At 35.8% G+C, this 7,652-nt stretch overlaps 1 pseudogene; it reads left to right on the top strand.

Moving 5' to 3' along the window:
* Positions 1-5,600: 5,600 nt before the first annotated feature.
* LOC140692596 (endogenous retrovirus group K member 10 Gag polyprotein-like) lies at positions 5,601-7,447 on the top strand (annotated as a pseudogene).
* Positions 7,448-7,652: the final 205 nt, after the last annotated feature.

Raw genomic sequence — 7,652 nt, 5'->3', positions numbered from 1 at the left:
TTGTCTGTGGACTTTTGAATGATGGCCATTGTGTCTATTGTGAGGTGATACTTCATTAGAGTTTTGAATTGCCTTTCTCTGATAATGATAGTGAGCAATTTTTTTCATATATCTGTGTCATTTGTATGTTTCTAATGGAGAATTGCATGTATAGGGCTTCTGCCAATTTTCAGATTGGGTTTCTTGTGTTTAAGCATTAGTATTAGGTTGTATGAACTCTTTATATTTTGGAAATTTAGCCTTTGTCAGTTGCATCACTTCTAAATATTTTCTTTATCCTGTCAGTTGTCATTTTGTTTGTTTATGGTTCCCTTTGCTGTGCAAAAGCTTATAAGCTTGATTAGGTCCTATTTATTAATTTTGATCTTACATCAATTACCTGGGTAGGCTGTTTTAGGAGATCATTGCTCCGATTTAACTTAGAGTGTTTTGTGTATGTTTTCTTCTAGGAGATTTACTGTGGCTTGGCTTACATTTTAGCCTTCAAGTCATTTTGAGTTTATTGTTGTGTATGAAGTGAAGGAGAATTCTAACTCCATTGCTCTGATCCTGCAATCCAATTTTCCCAACACCAGTTGGTGAAGAGATGGTCTTTTCTCTGTCATATTCTTGGTTACTCTGTCAAATATTAATTGAACATAGGCCTGTAGATTTATTCCTAGGCTCTCTATTCTGTTCCATTGATCCATATGCCTGTTTCTGTACCAATATCATGACGTTTTGATTATTGTAGCTCTACAATAGTGTATGCAGAGCAGGCAGGTTATTCCTCCAGCCTCTTTCTTTGTCTTCAATATTGTTTTGGAAATTATCGATCTTTATTGTATCTATATAATTCTTATGATCATTTGTTCAGTCCTAAAAAGAAATGTTTTGAATAATTTGATAGGAACTCATATTACGTCTGTGGATTGCCTTGGGTAGTATGTCCATTTTAACAATAATATTTCTTCCATTATGAGACCTTTGGGTATCTTTTCAATTCTTCAAATCTTTCTTGATTACCTCAATCAATGTTTTCTTGTTCTCCATGTACAATTCATTCACCTCCTTGGTCTGAGATATTCTTAAGCATTTTATAAATTTGGGTGTAGTTATAAAAGGGGTTGTTACTATACTTTGTTTTCCTGTTGATTCAATGGTAGTGTAAAGAAATGTAATTGGTTTTTGTACATTACTGTGGCTACCTTGCCCATTTCCTTTTTTAGCCTATGTATTCTTTGTGAAGCTTTTGCAATTTCTATATATAGTGACATGTCTGCATATCATGACAATTTTACATCTTCTTTTCCAGTCTGAATCCTTTTATTTCTTTTTCTTGCCTGATTGTTGTGGCTAGGAATTCCAAGACTATATTGAGTTGAAATTGTGAGAATGGGGATCCTTGTCTTGTCTCAGGTTTTTGTGGGAATGGTTCCAGGTTTTCACCATTATTATGCTGGCTATATATTTGTCATAAATAGGTTTCATTATGTTGAGATATGGTCCCTCTATGCCCACTGTGATAAGAACTTTCATTGCAAATAGGTGTTAAATGTAAACAATTGCTTTTTCTGCATCTACTGAGATGATCATCTTTTTTGTCTTCTCTTCTGTTGATATGGTGTATCACATTTGATTGATTGATTTGCATATGTTAAACTATCCTTGTGTTCCTGGGACGAATCTAACTTGTCCATGGTTCATGATCTTATTTTTAAATGCTTTTGGATTCTGTTTGTTAATAATTTCTCAAGGACTTTTACTTCTAAGTTTATCAATGATATTGGCCTATAGTTTTCTTTTTGGGGTAGTGTCTTTGTCTGATTTTAGTATCAGGTTGATGTTGGCCTTATGGTGTGAGTTTGGGAGTACTCTCTCCATATCAGTCTTTTGGAAGAGATTGAGGAGGACTGGTATGGATTTTTCTTAGTATGTTTGGTCAAATTCCCCAGTGAAGCTATTTGGGTTTGAATTTTGTTTGCAGAGATTTTTTATTTTATTGATAATTCTATTCCATTTCTGGTGATCTGTTTGTTCAAATGGCTAACTTCTCCTTGATGCAATATTGGTGGGCTGAATGTTTCTATAAACTTCTCCATTTCTTCCTGGTTATCCAGTTTGTTTCCATACAATTGCTCATGGTATTCCCTTATGATATTTGGTAAATTTGTTGTACCCTTTGAAGTTTATCCATTTTCATTTCTAATATTATTTCTGTTCTCTCTCTTTTCTTGTTGGTGAGCCTGTCCAGAGGTTTGTCAATTTTGCTTACCCTTTCAAAAAATAAATTGATTGATTTTTTTCTATTTTTTAAACTCTATTTCAATTATTTCTTCTTGATCTTTATATTTTCAGTCTTTCTGTTGACTTTTGGTTTTGTTTGCTCTCCTTTTCTTGATTACTTTACATAGAATGATTGATTATTTATTTGAAATTCTACCTCTTGTTTGAGGAGGGCCTTGTCACTATGAACTTCCCTCTTAAGCCAGCTTTAACAGTATTCCAGAGACTTTGTGTAGTGTTTTGTCATATTTCCCAAGGTATTTTTTAATTTCTTCTTTACTTCATCATCTCCCCCCCTTGTTTTAGTACCATGTTTTTTAATCAGGATGCTGTCATTTTTTCTCCCTGTTTTTCTGTGGTGGATTTCTTGTTTCATGGTATTATACTCAGAAAAGATGCTTGAAATAATTTTTATCTTCTTAACATGTGGAGGCTTCTTGAGTACCTGAGTACATAATCTTTCATAGAAAATGTTCCTTGTGCACAGGAAAAGAATGTATATACTATTTTGGGGAGAAGTACTGTTTTGAAAATATCAAGCATCTCCAATTATTTTATAATTTATTTTATTATCTATGTTCCCTTATTAATTTTCTTTGTGAAAGACCAGTCCAGTGATTGTAATGGGGAGTTGCAGTCTCCTACTTTGATTGTATTCCCAGGGATTTCTCTATTTTTATCTATTAGTATTTTCTTTATTTATTTATGTGCTCCTATATTGATTGCATATATATTAATAGGTGTAATACCCTCATTTTGATTTGCTCCTTTAATCATTAAATTATGTCCTTGTTTATCTTTCTCTATGGCCTTTTTATAAAGTCTCTTTTTGTGAAGTCAGTACTGCTAGTCCAGCTTTCTTGTCATTTGTATTTGCATGGAGTATATTTTTCCACCTTCTGACTATAAATGGATGTGTGTTCCTCTTACTAAAGTGGGTCTCTTCTTTGCTTCATAATGTAGGGTCTTGTTATGTTATCACATCTGACAATATATATCTTTTGATTGAAGCACTAAGTCCATTAACATTTGTGGTAATTATTGATAGACTGGTGTTTATTTCCATATTGAACTTCTTTCTCCAGTTGATTTGGTATTTTCTTTTTGTTCATTTCTTTTTTTTTTTATGGCTTGATAAGTTTTCTTTTATTACCTTGGTTTCTTTTTGTCTTTGTGACTTCATTTTAAGCTTTTGACTTATGGTATCTTGTTTTGTATGTATATTGGCCAGTACTAAATATGTTTATTTTAACTGATAAGAATACAAACTCAAACCGATCCTACAGAGAACAGAAACAAGAAGAAAACACTCTGTATTTTCCTGTTTCACTCTGTGACTTTTAAAAATTTTGATGTCCTTTTATACAACATCATATTTATTCTGTTATAAGTCATTGCAGATATTGCCTTTCTAATTATGCCTTTCTCTTTTCTATAGCATCCTGCTTCTTTTTTATTTAGAGTAGATCTTTCTGTATTTCTCTTTCTCTTACTAAATTCTTTAAGTATTTGCTTGTGTGGATGTTATTTATCTCTCCTCCTATTCTAAAAGTTAAACTTGCTTGATAAAGCATCTTAGATTAGAGCTTTCTTTCATTCAGGACTTTGAATATGTCTTGCCACTGCCTTCTGCCTGCTCTACTTGTGTACGAAATGAGTTTACAAATATGTATATAATTGTATATATATAAAGAACACCTATAAATGAAGTTAACAAACATGGTGAAAACCTATACGTTAAAAAACAGAAAACATTGATAAAGGAAATTAAAACTTATCGAAAGAAATGAAATGATCTCTTATGTTAATGATGTGAAACAATGTGGTTGAAAAAAACATAGTACCCAATGCAACCTACATTTAGTGTGATTCATGTGAAAATACCCATGAGATATTTCCAATAAATAGAACAAATAATTTTAAAACAACAAAGATCTTGAGCTGCCAAAATAATCCTGAAAAAGAGTATTAAATCTAATGGTTAAAATTCTCTGATGTTAAACAGTCCTACAAAACTTTAATAATTAAAACAACATGATACTGGCTCAAAAGCAGACACCAATTAATAGAAGAGAATAGAAAAACCAGATATAATCCCTCACACCTATGATCAAATAACCCATGGAAAGGGATGCATGAGTATAAAATTAAGAAAAGACATTCTCCTCAATAATTACTTCTGGGGAGTTTGAACATGTGAAAAATAGAGTAGAATATTTCTTCATATTTTATACAATCCATCAGCCCAGAATATCTTTCTTTTTATTTTGTTTATTTATATTTCTTGTACCTGTAATATATAGATCTATGTTTAGAACTTTTGTTTCACTTATCAAATTTATTCCTTTTTTATTCTTTTTGGTATCAATTTACACACAATGGTTTTCCTAATTTCTCTTTCTGATACTGTGTTTTTACTATACAAAAATGCAACGGATATTTGTAGGTTGATTTTGTATTCTGCAAGTTTACTAAGCTTGTTCATTATTTCAGTCACTGGAGGAGTCTATGGAGTTTTCTATATATGCATAATTATGTTATCTAAAAACTTCACTTTATTACAAGTTGGATGAATTTTATGTTTTTTCTTTACTGCGAGGGGCCACCCATGACCTGAGGGCTGCCGAGCACAGAAACTGGGCCTAAACTCCCAGAGTGCGGGGCGTCAGGCTTTAAGGCTGATTGAGCTAAGACAATCTCTGTCCCGCCACCCCTTTGTTAGAAAAACAGCAGGTGCATTTGGAGTCGGAAAAACATCTTAATGCCATTGAGTTATTAAGAACTAGGGCTTCTGGAAAGAGAGATACAATCGGCCACAAGTTAGTGATCTTTGTCTGAAAGAACAATCACTTGAGCTAATGATACACGAGTCATGATGTTAGCCTAAAGGAACAATAATATTAGTCTATGATCTTAGCTTTAGGGGATCAGTCAATCTTGGTGTATGGAACAGTAAACAATGATAATGATTTTAGTGCACACCATTAATGTACCCTGAAAAACAATACCTGTGCCTACGTGCAAGAATGCACAAGGTAGTCACTTGAATTTGTATAAATTAACTGCCTGAAATAAACTCGATGTCCACTCTTGACCTAGCGTCTTGCGGGCTAGAGTGAGATCCTCTCAACCCCACCTTTTAGTCTTGTCTTTCTTTCCTCAGTCCTGCAGCACAGGTTTCTGGACCTGATCGATTGTCGGCTGGCTCCGACAAGTGGCGCCCGAACAGGGACCTGAAATCTGGAAGAGATTGCTGCAGCGACCGCCGCGGAAGGAAAGAGGAGCGCTCGATTTTAAGGTGAAAGTAAGTTTCTGCGGGGAGTGTATTTGAGAGTATGGGGCAAAATAATAGTAGAGGCTTATTTGTACAGATGCTTAGAGTTATGTTAAAAGCAAGAGGAATTCAGGTTACAAAGCAACGTTTAGAACAATTTCTTGTTTTTGTGGAGGAAATTTGTCCTTGGTTTCCAGAACAAGGCACTGTCAATTTAGAAACCTGGAGAGTTGTTGGGGTTCGTTTGAGAGATTATTATACAGCTAATGGCCCAAATAAATTACCGGTCACTGTTTTGCCCTTATGGCAGTTAATTCGAGATTGCCTCGATCCAGCTACTGAGGGAGAGAAATTAGATACAGTCAAGATAGAAAATATTGAGCCTTCCGCTCCTACTAATACAGAATTGAAAGAAGCACCCTCTGCTCCTCCTGCAGTAAATGCAAGTGACAATCCCTTTGATTCAGAATTAGATCCAGCCGATCAGGAGGAATTAGAGGAGCAAGCTGCTCAATATCATAGGGATGAAGACCCTTGGGGTGTCTTTTTAACTGAAGAAAATAAAAATTTTGACATGACTAAGCTTAAAAACATTATTACAGAATGTGTTCAACAAAATGTTTCTAAAAATAACCATAGGACCTTACCTCTAACTTCTTCTCCCCCTCCTGGTTACACATCCCAGGAGGCATGGACACCAAAATTTGTTGTTTTAAGTCCTTTACAAAAGGCTTTGCAACAAGCTAGTAAAGAAGGAGAACACATTCCTGGTTTTTCTTTAGTATATCCAGTCTTGAGGATGCCCAACAACAGAGATACTATGAAACTATTCCTTTTAAACAATTAAAAGAATTAAAAATGGCTTGTGCTCAATATGGACCTACTGCTCCTTTTACACAAGCCATTGTTGAAAGTTTAGGAAATCAATATTTGCCTCCTAATGACTGGAAGCAAGTGGCACGCGCCTGTTTATCTGGAGGAAATTATTTACTCTGGAAATCAGAATTTTATGAAAATTGTGCAGCAACAGCAAGTATTAATCAAAGACAAGGTATTCAGGTTACCTTAGAAAAACTGACCGGAGAGGGACAATACCAGGATACCTATTCACAATTAGGATATTTGCCTGGTGCTTATCCTCAAATAAATGCAGCAGCGTTGAGAGCATGGAGGAAGCTGCCAAACTCTGAAAATAAAACTGAGGATCTGTCTAAGATCCGACAAGGTCCCTACGAGCCATATCAGGATTTTGTTGCTCGCCTTATGGAGACCGGTAAGGTTATAGGGGACGAGCAAGCAGGATTGGTTTTAGCTAAACAATTGGCCTATGAAAATGCTAATTCTGCTTGCCAGGCAGCTCTTAGACCTTATAGAAAAAAGAGTAATTTGGCTGATTTTATACGAATTTGTGCTGATATAGGACCTTCCTATGTTCAAGGAATAGCCTTAGCTGCTGCTTTACAAGGAAAAACAGTAAAAGAGGTTTTATTTCAACAAAATCGTCCTAAACACAATTTCCAAGGATCTTCCAGAGTAGCTGGTCCTCCTGGTAGTTGTTATGCTTGTGGCCAATTGGGACATTGAGCAAATCAATGTCCTAAACGGGGACAGCAGCCAATGGGTCAAAATACATTAGTTACAGGCCCAAGCCTGTGTCCCAGATGTAAAAAGGAAAAACATTGGGCTAAGGACTGTCGATCTAAAACTGATATAAATGGACAACTTCTGAACCAGGGAAACTGGGTGAGGGGCCAGCCCCAGGCCCTGAAACAATGTTACGAGGCAATTCAGGAGACCTCTCAGGTCAGCCACAACCCGTTTCTTCCCGACCAAGTATTTCAGACCTCTATAGAGCAACCCCAGGGAGTGCAGGACTGGACCTCTGTGCCTCCACCTACACAGTATTGACCCCAGAAATGGGAATGCAGGCCCTTCCTACTGGAATTTATGGGTCTTTACCTCCCGGCAGTGTGGGACTATTGTTAGGACGCAGTAGTACAACTATGAAAGGGTTGTTTGTTGCTCCAGGAGTGATTGACTCTGATTTTGAAGGAGAGATCAAGGTAATGGCTCACTCTCCTCGAACGATAACGGCCATTCCTGCAGGCCAACG

Source organism: Vicugna pacos, unplaced genomic scaffold, assembly GCF_048564905.1.
Source record: "Vicugna pacos unplaced genomic scaffold, VicPac4 scaffold_13, whole genome shotgun sequence".
Lineage (NCBI taxonomy): Eukaryota > Metazoa > Chordata > Mammalia > Artiodactyla > Camelidae > Vicugna > Vicugna pacos.
Note: the sequence above shows the minus strand (reverse complement) of the source record. Positions and strands in the feature narration are given on the sequence as shown.